Genomic DNA, 14,440 nt, shown 5'->3' with positions numbered 1-14,440 from the left:
TCACTACTGTCTTTTAGGAACGTCTACCACTCTATCTTTTAGAAACGTCTGCCATTACTGCCTTTTAGAAACGTCTGTCATCACTGACTGTCATTTAGAAACGCCTGCAATCACTGATTTAAGAAACATCTCCCACCAGTGTCTTTTAGAAACAGAAACGTCTTTCATCACTGTCTTTCAGAAACGTCTGCTACAACTGTCTTTTAGAAACGTCTGCCACCACTGTCTTTTAGAAACGTCTACCACTATTGTGTTTTAGAAACGTTTTCCTCCACTGTTTTTAGGGAATGTCTGCCGCCGCTGTATTTTAGAAACGTCTACTACCACTATCTTTTAGAAACGTCTACCACCACCGTATTTTAGAAACGTCTGCCAGAACTGCCTTTTAGAAACGTCTGCCACCACTGTCTTTTAGAATGTTTACCATCACTGTCTTTTAGAAAAGTCTACCACCGTTGTGTTTTAGAAACATTACCACCACAGTCTTTAGGAAAGGTCTCTCACTACTGTTTTAGAAATGTCTAATACCACTGTTTTTTTAAGAAGCATTTACCACCATTGTCTTTTCAAAAATGTCTGTCACCACTGTCACTTAGAGACATATATCACCACTGTCTTTTAGAAACATCTACTACTACTATCTTTTAGAAATGTGTACCATCACTATCTTTTAGAACGTCTGCCACCACTGCCTGCTCCTTCCTCTCTCCGTGTAGTTTATTGAAAGGGGAAGCTACAGACTGTAACGTCTAGGAGCACTCGGTTGAAAACGACTGTTGTTGAACGTTAAACTGAAAAATTTCAATTGTTTATTTTTACTTAGCGGAAGATTAAATTGGGTCCGGAAAATAACGCTATTACATATTACATTTAAATCTACATTTGAGGAAAATCATAGTAAATTTCATATTTGACGTAAAAACAGTGCAAAAGAAACATCGTATGTAAACTTAAAGAAGGGTTTCTCAACGTAAGGATTGGAATCCTACTTGGGTCGCGAGACCCTCTTTACTGCTTTACCAGAGTTGATTTAAATATATTAATTTTGTACTTTTTTAAAAAAATGAACAGTTCTTAAAAGTGCAATCAAAACCATTTAGCTCTATTGTTCTAAAAGAAAAAAGAAAGAAAGAAAATATCATATTACATACCTTAGTGACACTCTATTCTAGATTGGGGGCAAAGTGGCTCAGTGCTAGAATGCTTACCTCTGGTGCGTGGGTTCTCTGCTTCGGTCCCCGGCCAAGTAAGTTTGTTGTGGACAACATTATGTCCTTGGGTTTTCTCGGGGGTATTCTTGTTTCCTTCCACATTGTAATTCCACCGACTCTTTCATCATCATTCACTTGTTTTAACCATCGTCTCCATTAGCATAACATGCATAATCGTGGGACGTTAAACTGAAGTATTTTATTATTTTTTTCTATTCTAGAATGTATATGATATTTCTTTCATATCAAAGCATTATTTAGTGAAATCCTCATTTAAGAAAACAATTCGTTACTTATACCATATATATATATATATATATATATATATATATATATATATATAACGTAGGGAAGTTTTGAAAAGCGTATTCGGTTTCGTAATGAGAAACTACAAACTGAAAATTAGAACTTGCAAAGAAAAAAAATCATGTTTTTTCCAGCAGGTAATGTAATGGTAAGAAAGCCCATGGAAATTACCCGGAAACATCTTTGAATTTTCTCACAATGTTAACTGTACGCGTAATTCTGGAGAAAATGAAATATTTTGAGCTTTACACTTGGAATGGAACTTAAAACACCGTTTTGCTGTTAACTTCTCTTTTGGTAACACCAATTCAATTGGTTTTCTGTGGTGACGTAATGACCCATAAATGCAACTATTCATACAAATACATTTAACACACTAACGCACACAGAGAGAGACTAATAAACAATAATGGAACAGGCTTTGCAGTAGAAAAGTGAGAAAAAGAGTCATTCGAACAGGAGCAAACAGAAGTGAGGTGCAAACAATTAGTATTACAGTATCCTGGACCATTTGGCCATTTCATAATTTAATTGCAGCTATAACACACTATAATCCAACATTATTACCGGGAAACGGAAAGCCTTAAATGCTGAAAATTTATTTTACGGTTCAGCGCTCTGACTTTTCCCAATGTGTCTCTTACTGCGTCTATAAATTACGATAATTGGGCTTAATATGAGATGTTTGCTACTCACTCTCTCTTAAACGAAATAAGCGCCGTGGTTAATGACATCGCGCATTTATTTCATTTGTTCTCCCCCTAGAGATTACTCGGGATTTCAGTGCATTTTAGCATGTCTCAAGATTGATCTGTTTCAAAGAGGAAGACACTGCAAGAAACTAAGATTCCTGTTTCTTTGTCTGGGAGTTTTTCTGGGTCAGACTATAATGAGCACTGCCGAGCATCGGATGCAAGGAATATAAATATTTTAAAATTGTATTCATTTCATATTCATTTCACAAGTTCATCTTCTTCTAACAGACAAAATTTTTAGATAACGTAATGGAAGATGTTTTAAAGCAGGAAAATCGCCTCCAGTTCTTAACCTGCTGGTATGGTTCCTAATATAGTGGGTACATTACCTCTTTATAGTGCCATATTTATTCTTTGAATTAGGAAGGTGCTTGCTCTATCATCAGCTGATAAATGTGTGATGCGTTTAACTACTACCTTTGTAAAGTTGAGGCCTCTTTACAGGTCCGTATCCAAGGGGGTCTAGGGTGGCCGGCCCCCTAAAATTTTGCTGACCCCCTAAAATTTTCACGGTACGTTTGCAAATGAACTATAGGCTAATATGGTTGGATCGGGGCCCCTTACAGTTTTGAGCTGGCTACCGCCCTGCTTCTTTACCCCACGATTCACTGGGTTCAAGAATTGTTGGAATTCGAAAATGGGGGAAAACGGGAATATCTCCCAGAAGACCCGCTGACACAATGTTGTCAAACACAAACTTAATTGGTTGGGGATCGAACCAAGGACCCCATCACACCAGAGATAAGCATTTTACCACTGACCCATCGTGTCTCCATTGCGTAGAAATTTGACTCCCCGATATTTTACGATAACGTCATAAATTGCCAACCCAAATTTCTACACTATAAAAAAATTGGAAGCAGTTATTGGGAAATTTCAAAGAGAGAGCCCATTCAAATAGAGAATGCCATATTTATAAAAAAAAATCAGAAACATCCTTACAAAAGTTATTACCAGGGAAGCAAGAAAGTTCTTGCGCTTTTGAACCACTCCCGCTTCCATTTGGCTGCTGCGGCGACATCTGTCCTCGTAGCATGAAAGTTTTGACTGTTTGGGAAAGCTTATTCATTGACGCATCAGCCACGGTGAATATAACAACGCATTTGTCGGTGTAGGGTGTAAAAATCGCTCGTGATCATGTCAGTGTCAAATGAAGTTTTTAGAGCTTGTTTGCTTTACGAGTTTAAATTGGGGACAAATGGTGCAGAAGCAGCTAGAAAAATATGTGTTGCGCTCGGAGAGGGTGCAATAAGTAAATGTACAGCACAATAATGGTTCCGGACCTTTTCAACTGGTGACGAGACCCTCCAAGATAAGCCTCGCTCTGGGGGGCCTAAATCAGTGGATATGGACCACCTGAAGGCCTCTATTGAAGATTATTCCAGTCAAACATGTGAGGAACTTGCTCACCGATTCGAGGTAAGCAGGAAAATTATTCGGGTAAGTCTGCATCAGTTGGGGAAGACCTGAAAACTGGGTCAGTGGGTCTCTCACGAGCTGACCGCTATGAGCCAAGTTCTAAGACTGAATATCTGTTCATTTTTGTTGACGAGACACAAAATCTGTCCAATTTTGGGCCGTATAATAACTTGTGACGAGAAGTGGGTCATGTATGACAATAAAAAACGGTCATACCATTGGCTATCACCGAATGATCCGAAGCCTTTGACTGCAAAACAGAACATCGATCAACACAAGGTTTTGCTCTGTGTTTGGTGGACTACAAACGGTATCGTGCACTACAAATTCTTGGAACGTGGTAAGACAATTACCAAAGATGTGTACTCATCACAACTGAGAACGGTAGCCACCAAACTGACCCAGAAACAGCCAGCACTAGTGAACAAAAGAGGTGTGGTCTATAACCAGGACAACGCGCGCCCTCAGACCGCAAAACAGGCGCTGGAAGTAATCTCAGAACTTGGTTGGGAACTTGTATCTCATCCTCCCTACTCCCCAGATGTCGCCCCTTCGGATTGCCATTTATTCTTGGCCATAGACAACTTTATGCGTGGCAGGCAGTTCAAGACTGATCAAGACGTCAAAAATGCAGTTGCTGAGTTTTCCGAGTCTCGGGAACAAATATTCTACAAAACTGGCATTTACAAGCTTGTTGAGCGCTGGGAGAAGGTTGTAGAAGCAAATGGAGGCTATTTTGCCGAATAAACAAACCGTTAAAACCCTGTAATTGACAGTTTTCTTCCATAGTATAAAAGCGCACGAACTTTCTTGCTTCCCTGGTATTATAATATAAAATATATGTAGAAACTCCAAAGTTAGGTCAATTTAACTTTTACAGACCTCCAAGTACTTCCCCTACTTCAACTCCAAGCAATGAAGACAATTAAGATAGTCGGTTCCGGAGAAAGTCTATTATAGTGTTCAACTAAGAACAGGTGGAACCTATGACATATCATCATCATAGGCATTCTGCCATTATTGGCAGGTCATTGCTGCAACTGAGAAGATTCCATGATCCAAGGTCTTCTGCCAACCTCTTCGTATTGATGTACGATTTTTCTGTTCGTTCATCGATATTGTTCATCAATTGTAGTTTTCTCCCTATTTTTCCTGCCACCATACCCTCTAATATGTCCCTCATGATACAGTTCCTTCTTAGCTAATGTCCCAAATAGTTTTTCTTCCTTTTCTTATGTTAATAGTAAAATTGTTCTTTTCTCCCTCACCATTCCTAACACCTTCTCATTCGTTTTCCACTTGCCCCGACTAATTCTCTCCATTCTTCTCCACACCCGCACTTCGAAAACTCCCAGTCGTTTTTCACCATTCCGTCCTGTGGCATATCGGGACAAAATTTCTTAGTAGTAGAGCTTGCTTCTGGTGTGAGGGGTTCTTGGTTCGATCTCAGGCGTACAACATCGTGTCCAAAGGTTTTCTCGAACCGTTTCCTCTCACAATCCCACATATTATTTTCAGAATAATTCCTTTTCAATAATGATCCGTTTCGTTTAATCTACAAGATATAACTACAAGACGAAAAATTAGAAATTTCCTTTTATTTCGGGCGGAGCTTGTTATCAATATCCTGTTCTGAAAATAAACTGAAGGTCAAAGTTTATTGGGCATGTTTCTACACAACTATCGTTTAAAATTTGAATTAATGTACATACGAGGATCATCCAATAAGTTATTTACCTAGACAGGAAGTTAGAAGCGGAGCATGACACCTGACTCGCACGCCAAGACCACTATGAAGAAACTCCCTGAGCAATTTGAGGTCTGTCGGAACAATGCAGTGGCCAAGAGTAGAGTGTTTGTGTTACATCGTGTAGCGAACTTTTTTGCCGAATGCAGCTGTCCCAAGACTTGTTAGAATTCTTTGAGGATGACTAAAACAAATTCCTGGTGCAACTGGTGACAGGGGATGAAACTTGGATCCACCATTGGGGTCCTGAGAACAAGCAGAAGTCCATCCAGGTTCACCAACGAGGACCAACAGGCTGTTTCTCAGTGTTTCTGCAGGCCATGAAAAAGACTATTTTTTTGTCTGGGATTTCTTCTCTGCCCATAAAGTCGCGACAGTGCATAGATCTCCATGGGGACTACATCGATGACCAGGTGAGCCAATCTGCATTTTCATGTCTAGGTAGATAACTTGTATTTATTTATTTATTTATTTATTTATTGAACAAATTCCCAGATACAGCATAATTGTGCCATTTTACACAGGGTCAACAACCGGGGAAAAAAAGAAAAAGGAAAAAGAATAAATAATAAATAACAACAATAACATCAATAGTATTAACAAAGAGTGCACAAGTAATATTATTTAGCCAGCACGCGTTTTATTGCTCTTTCAAACACCGGGTAGCTCGAAAAAATGTCCACCTCACTAGTTAGATTATTATAATAGTTGGGTACTCGGTGAAAAAGAGACCTCTGTATAATTGTCAACCTAGGGCCTGCAAGATGGAATAGGTGGGTATTCCGGGTTTTGCGGGAAGGGACATGTAAGGATAGTTGTTGAATTAGGGTTTCTGATCTTAGGTTCCCATTAACTATCTTATGAAGAAACTTCAAATCAGAGTTATTTCTGCGTACTTCCGGCGTCTGGATATTAAGATATCGCAAAATTTCCTCCTTAGGTAATATTCGAAGTGCGGGAACACGAAAACGTACTATTGCAATAAAGAAATTGAGAACAGGCTCAAGTCTAGAGAGATGTGTATCCGCGGCAATGGCCCATATGGGAGAGCAGTATTTGATCTTGGGTGCTATTACAATTTTATAGAATGTTGTTAATAATGCCACAGTACTTATATTACTATTATATAAGTACCGCGTATTATTATTATTATTATTATTATTATTATTATTATTATTATTATTATTATTATTATTATTATTATTATGCGGTTTTCAGGAGTAGAAAAGTAACCGCAAAATAAAATGAAATAAATAGATAGAACAGGATTTCTACAAACACCATATATATATAATGATTTATTATAGGCATTATACACAAAACTTCTAGAATTTCTGTTTTATCTTGTACCATTTACAGAGTTTTCGAGACGCAGAAAAATGGCAGTTATTAAATCCACGACATATTTCCGTTTGCACATTTCTTCCGTTATTACCTTTTTGTTTTTTGTGTTATTTTTTATCATTAACAGACAGCGAAGGACAAAAATGATTCACTTGAAAATTGGGTCAGCCAAATCAAGTTTTCAGATTAAACCGCCCTGGGAAGAACACAAGTGCCAAAGGGTAAAAAGAAACGAACGGAGGAAAAGAATACAGAAGACAGCGTCAAGCGAGAGAGAAATTCTGTCACCGAAACGTTTTCAGGGCTTCTTGCGTGAAAAGAACTAATGAGAATTAATAATGGTCTACGTTTTTCTCCTTTCTCTCTCTCTTTCTCTTTCTTTTTGTTCTTATTTCTTTCCCCTATTCGTACACTGGTCTAAGTTCCAACAATAGTGGACTATTTGTTGTGAAGTCACCGAGTGCCACGAGTGATCTGTCTTACCGTTACCGCTGTGACAGGTCCTCGTTCGTTCTTTTCGGATTCACTTTTTTTTCTCTTTCTTCTGTTGTAAGTTGTTTCTTTTACTGCAGCGCAGAGGTTCTACTGCGAGAGACCTTTAGCTCTCATGCCTGCAGACGCGTTGAATCTGCTTGCCTGCCTCTGCAGCCATTGTGCCCCGATAAACACAAGCCTCACACGCATTTTTCCCTGTCCATTACTTTTTTCTTTTTTTCACTCGCTCTGGAATGTCAATACTTCTTTACTTCTTTCGCTAGTTGTCTTCGAGCGATTAACAACCGAATAAAAATTAGATTTAAAAGATTCAAAGTAAAATAAGTCAGTTGTAATTAGGTTAAATTTGATCACGAATGCATAATTACGCCTCGTGATGATTGCCTTGATCAAAATGATTGCCTTGATCAAAATGATTGCCTTGATCAAGATCTAAAGTACGTTGTTACTTATTTTCTCTGAACTTGTGTTTGAGTATGTCTAACCGACGATCGTAAATTGAGTTAAGTGAACAACTCCTAAATGTTTCTTTATTTTCTTTTCTTTTTATTACAATATTCTGGACATTTTGAAAATAGACCGTTGGAAATGATAACCAAAAAACTTTCCTACACATATAACTTTGGAGTTAGGGGTTTTAAAGTCTGCCGGCGCACCTAGCAGTTAGCTTTAATATTTTATCACAACAATGTGGAAATACTGCGGCAATTATCTTGCGCTGCCTTGCAACTGAAGTTACTACCCTTCTTTGTGCAATCTTCCTATCATTCAACAAGCTTCCGTATTCTAATAGAACTACAAGGTTTTTGTTGGGTCCAGTGATGGTTTCAGATTTGCCCCGGGAAGATTTTAAATGAAATGAAATGAAATCGTACAGTTTAACGCCCCTTGATTATGCCCGCAAGGTTAAGGAAGACGGGTAGTTAAGCGAAGTGAATAATGATGGAGGATTTAGTGAAATGAGAATGTGGGAAGAAATGAAAGTACCTGGAGAAAACCCACAGGCACGATGTTGTTCACTACAAACTCACTTGGTCCGGAATCGAACCAAGGTGCCGACACATCAGAGGTAAATGCTCTACTACTCAGCCAATGTGCCACCGTGATTTAAATACACTGAAAGAGAAAACAGTAGCACGAACGTACTGGAAACCCACATTAAGGACAACAGGGGATATGATTACTGGGAGAAATTCCCTGCTTCTGGGGGTATTTTCCCTGGGCCACTCTCTGAAATCATTGGTTGGGCCAGGAACGTGCTGGACGTGTTGTCAAAATAGTATTGCAGCAATATAAAGCAAGTTGTGTGAGTGATGGAAAAGTTCCTCAAGATATAATTTCAAAACAGGTGATTGATGAACACAGGCTGAAGCTTGTTAAAAAATGTTGGTAGTAAATATGTGGTTTTCGAGCCGAACACCAACCTTTTTTTTTTTTTCTTGATTGTCCAGTTAGGGAAATGTGTATCAAAAAGAAAATTGACTACGCTAAAGAAAGAAAAAAAACACGCACATTCTATTGAAATCTGCGGATAGATATAAAATATCTGAATGCGCAGACTGCTTCTCAATTCCCATTAGCAGTCACCAATAAATGTAGTCTGTCATAGTTCATTTGTTTCTCCGTTATTGTGTGCATTTAATGGCCAAGTGCTTAATGCGCATGCTTTCTCTGGCCGTGATCTCGGATTTGACTCACGCTGGGTAGGGACGTACGCAGGGGGTGGATCCTAGGGGTCCGCCCCCTCTAAATCCCGACTTTTTTGTAAATGTAGTCTACTTTTAGGGGTAATTTTAGAAATTTTCATATAATTTAGCCTCAAATTATATTTTGATCCCCCGAAACGCTTTAGACATCTCCCGAAATAAATTCCTGCGTACGTCCCTGACGGTGGGGGTACTTTCCTTAATTATAAATCTGAGTAAAGCTTCGGATCCCACTTTAAACAGTAATTACCGTCTCATATTAACTTGGTGCTGGGACGGTTGTTGAGAGGGGACGTTTATTTGTGAGACCTTGCAGTACTTTTTAACGATGAACTTTCTCGCCTATCATGCACCTTAAACATGTTTTTTTTTTCGACACATTGCAATGTCTATTTGAGTATTTATAAAAACTATTCCTAATAGAATTAAGAATACATATATCGAAATTTCATGCCACGACAATGTTGGTATTCTTTGAGAAGAACATTATTCGTCAAATAGCATTCTCCGTGAGTGAGTGGTTAGCGTCAGGGCTTCATAACCGTCAGGTTCTGAGTTCGATATCGTTTCCGAAAACTTTGTTCTTTCTAGTTCTCCAAATGTTAAGATATTTTCCCCCCTGAGCAATCATGTGAAGCTTCCAAAAGAGTTCTCCACTTTAAGTTGACAACAGGTGCGATTTTCACAGATTCGACTGAGATATTTCGATTCTTATGGTTCACAAAATCAAAATTTTTCTTCATAACATTTTCTTCTCTCCGTTCATTTGTTACTCCAATTCTAAGCTTGCATATGTGAATATATCGCTCTTTGTCTTCACATTTGACTCTCTTTCTTTCAATGTCATCCATCACGAATCCTCGTAGTCTGGAATCAACCTATGACTCTTGAAATCTCATGTAAGGTCTCTACCAATGGACCACCGTGACTCCATATAGGCTCGTTGTTAATAAGCTGCGAATATTTAGGCACTTCAGACAGGAAACATAGTAACAAAAATTAGTAACACGAAACAGTCATTTTCGTTCTGAAACTTTCTATGTCCAGGATGCTTCTCGCAGTGAGTGATCAATCACAGAAAAAAGTGGACGATATTTTGGCAAAAATTGAGAAAGACTGGCGGCAAACAGTCATGACAATGCCAGTGACCAAAACATCTATCAGCAGTGTTAAATCATTTAGAGAAAATGGACTAAATTCTATCCCTTCGTTGTATGTAACGCACCTTACTTTGTTGACTTTTTGGTTGCATATTATTTTAGGGTATTTTTTCTCAGACTTTGTCCGAATCATTTGATTTTCTTAAAATACAATACCTAGGTAATTAATTAATTATTCTTTCCAAATATTTTAAGAGTAAGAACGTTACTTAAAAATTGCTTATTGGATAAGTGAAAACCGCATCGGAATATGTCCAACGATTCTTCAGATAATTGTGTACAAACCTACCTACCTACATACACACGTACAGAGCAAATCTCACTTTTTTCTTGAAGTCGGTTAATAAAAATAGTCCAGCTTCATCTAAAAATTTATCTTTTCCTCGTTGCAATTTTTCCCTGCAGTGTTTGATGGCTCCGAAATCAATAGCGTTTAGATTGATAAAGCTTCGTAGCTTATTTTGTCTTTCATGTAATCGTGTAAAAAAAAAAAAAAAAAAAAAAAAAAAAAAAACTTTTCACGAGACGAAGACATACTCAACAGAAACAGCAACAACGCCAATAGCAACGACAATGGAAAATTACAAAAGATTTAATAAAAAATACAGGTATACGCAAGATAGGAGAAATGCATCAAATATGTCGTTATTTTGTAGCTACTATGGTGTAGAGCTTAGCTCAGGAATCTCTGCCGCGATTGACGGCAACGGAGAATTGTGTGTATGAAGAGAAGCTCAAGATATTGCTGTTTTGTTCGTTGTGTTCGTCCAATCTCATCATCACACTTTTGAACACAATCTTAAGTATAACATAAAGTGTACGTACTATATATATATATATATATATATATATATATATATATATATATATATATATATATATACAAGGAAAAAAGGTGAGTAGGTCCCAGATGAATTCTGTATTTCATGAGATAAATCACTCCTCAGTGGCCTACATATCTCCGAGAATAATATTGTAGAAACGAAATTATATTTGAGGAAAAGACACAAAATAATGTGAAAAAGAAACGAAAAGATCTACCAAGACATACAAAAGCGAAAAAGTAAAAAAAAAAAAAAAAGAGGAAATTGCAGTAGTTTTAGGCTTTGTTCTACCTTTTTTCTTCCTTCCCAAGTTCTATGTTTCTCTTTTCGTTCAATTCTATCTTTATTCTCTTTCTCTGTCTGTCTCGTATTATTTTTTTTACTACTTTCTCTCTCTTCTTTCCTGATTTTCTTCTTTTTAACTCGTTTTATATAAGACTGTTTCTTCATTCAAAGGAGAAAATGAAACAAGAATTTCTTTCTCATTTTCTTTCTACCTTCTTCTTCTTCTCTCTCTCTTGGTGTTTCTTTCCACGTTCTTTTCTGTCTTTAGTTGTGTGAACGTCTTCAAGTAATAGGGAGAAAAATTTCTCATTAAACAGACCAGTTTTCTTTCTTTCAGCTCTTTTACTTTCTTTTTACTTTCATTTTCTTTGTTTTTTTCTTTCAAAATACATTTCTTCTTTTAACTCTTCCGCATTTTTACTCTACTTCTGTTGGCGTTTTCATACAATATTCAACTACTTTTTGTCGATTTGAATTGTTTTTTTTTCTGGTTAAGTTTTAATTATATCCTTTTGGAGACTGCGTCATCATATCTTGACCAATAAATATCTCATACTTTTTCATAACTGTAACAAATAGTAAGTGTTTATTTTAAAATTTAAGGGGCAATTTTTCTCTCATAAAGTAAGCCGCGAAAGATTTTGAAAAATGCTCATATCAATGTCATTTCTTTCCTTTCACAGGTATTTGAAACGAAATTCACAACCTGTGGCCAGAAATGGCGTGGGTCAATCAAACCTTGACCCATGACCGAGTGATCTACCATCCAACGTGATCCACAATTCACTGGATCCACTACCCACTGTGACCCATTCCAACCCATCATCCACCACGACCAACTCTGACCCACCACCCGCCGAAAATTCGTATCATTAGTTCTGACCCATGACCCATGCTTTCCACTCCACTGACTAAAGTGAGAGTTTACACTTGTAATAAAACAAGGGTGTGAAATTATCACTAATTGGAGTTTGAATTTCTACGGTCAATCGCTCAAGTACCGGTCTGTTACAATACCGGTGAATCTGACCTTTACGATATAAAATGATAAAGTGTTTGTCGTGGGCCATATTACGATGAATTTCAATTTAATTATCATATATAATTATTTCCTTTGTTGAATTAAAGACACTTTTTAGTGGGAAATAAGATGGAATTTTAGAGTCTCAAATCAAGGTAAAGTAGGTCTACGTAAAGGGAAAAAAGTATAAAATTCGACTGTATCTCGAAAGCCAAGTAGTAAGTCCTATTGCTATTATTACAATTACAAATATAAATATCCAAAAGTGCCAGACTCTCTTTTCACTTCTATGTACTCATCTTAGGTAAGTAAATAGAAAGAAATGAAAAAGGAAGAAAACTGTAGGCCTTGAAAGTAAATCATAAGCAAATTCACCAATGTTCAGAAGACGCTATCTGCAATGCCCTGAACAGAGTGAGTCGGTGAGTGAGAGTTGATCATGGTGGATCATTGAGTCAGATTGGGTCAAGGTGGGTGGTTGGTCGCAGTGAGTGAAATGGAGTTGACCCAACACCCACTGACCCACTCAAATTCTGCGAGTGGCAGCTCTCTTTGAAAGTCATTTCGGAAACATTCTAAATGTTATTGGTATAAGAACTCAACGAAGGAAACTTATCTAAGGTACTAATACTGGTACACGATTTTGAGAAGCTGTATGAAACTTTCTTCTCTTAGCATATTGTGATTAAATCTAAATTTTTACCAATGTAACTTCCCTACAAAATCGGCACTGGAGATTTTCCTCATCCACTTTTTACAACCACAGTGATTATCTAGAGATTTTCCTCATCCACTTTTTACAACCAAAGTGATTATATAGATATTTTCCTTATCCACTATTTACAATCATAGGAATTATCTAGAGATTTTCCTTATCCACTTTTTACAACCAAAGTGATTATCTAGAAATTTTCCTCATCCACTTTTTACAACCATAGTGATTATCTAGAGATTTTCCTCATCCACTTTTTTACAACCATACTGATTATCTAGAGATTATCCTCATCCATTTTTTTTACAACCATAGTGATTTTCTAGAGATTTTCCTCATCCACTTTTTACAACCAAAGTGATTATATAGATATTTTCCTTATCCACTATTTACAATCATAGGAATTATCTAGAGATTTTCCTTATCCACTTTTTACAACCAAAGTGATTATCTAGAAATTTTCCTCATCCACTTTTTACAACCATAGTGATTATCTAGAGATTTTCCTCATCCACTTTTTTACAACCATAGTGATTATCTAGAGATTTTCCTCATCCACTTTTTTACAACCATAGTGATTATCTAGAGATTTTCCTCATCCATTTTTTTACAACCATAGTGATTTTCTAGAGATTTTCCTCGTCCACTTTTTTACAACCATAGTGATTATCTAGAGATTTTCCTCATCCATTTTTTTACAACCATAGTGATTTTCTAGAGATTTTCCTCATCCATTTTTTTACAACCATAGTGATTTTCTAGAGATTTTCCTCGTCCACTTTTTTACAACCATAGTGATTATCTAGAGATTTTCCTCATCCACTTTTTTACAACCATAGTGATTTTCTAGAGATTTTCCTCATCCATTTTTTTACAACCATAGTGATTTTCTAGAGATTTTCCTCGTCCACTTTTTTTACAACCATAGTGATTATCTAGAGATTTTCCTCATCCATTTTTTTTACAACCATAGTGATTTTCTAGAGATTTTCCTCATCCATTTTTTTACAACCATAGTGATTTTCTAGAGATTTTCCTCATCCACTTTTTACAACCATAGTGATTTTCTAGAGATTTTCCTCATCCACTTTTTTACAACCATAGTGATTATCTAGAGATTTTCCTCATCCATTTTTTACAACCATAGTGATTTTCTAGAGATTTTCCTCGTCCACTTTTTTACAACCATAGTGATTATCTAGAGATTTTCCTCATCCACTTTTTACAACCATAGTGATTTTCTAGAAATTTTCCTCATCCACTTTTTTACAACCATAATGATTATCTAGAGATTTTCCTCATCCACTTTTTTACAACCATAGTGATTATCTAGAGATTTTCCTCATCCATTTTTTTACAACCATAGTGATTATCTAGAGATTTTCCTCATCCACTTTTTACAACCATAGTGATTATCTAGAGATTTTCCTCATCCACTTTTTACAACCATAGTGA

General features: G+C 36.8%; 1 protein-coding gene across 2 annotated transcripts in view; it reads left to right on the top strand.

Moving 5' to 3' along the window:
• The window catches only part of LOC145660698 (limbic system-associated membrane protein-like), a 1,132,467-nt gene that overhangs the window by 588,310 nt on the left and 529,717 nt on the right, over positions 1-14,440 (top strand). The gene's annotated exons all lie outside the window — the stretch shown is intronic.

Source organism: Thermobia domestica, chromosome 9, assembly GCF_964235325.1.
Source record: "Thermobia domestica chromosome 9, izTheDome1.hap1.1, whole genome shotgun sequence".
NCBI classification, from domain to species: Eukaryota; Metazoa; Arthropoda; class Insecta; order Zygentoma; family Lepismatidae; genus Thermobia; species Thermobia domestica.
This window is presented reverse-complemented; position numbering and strand designations above follow the sequence as displayed.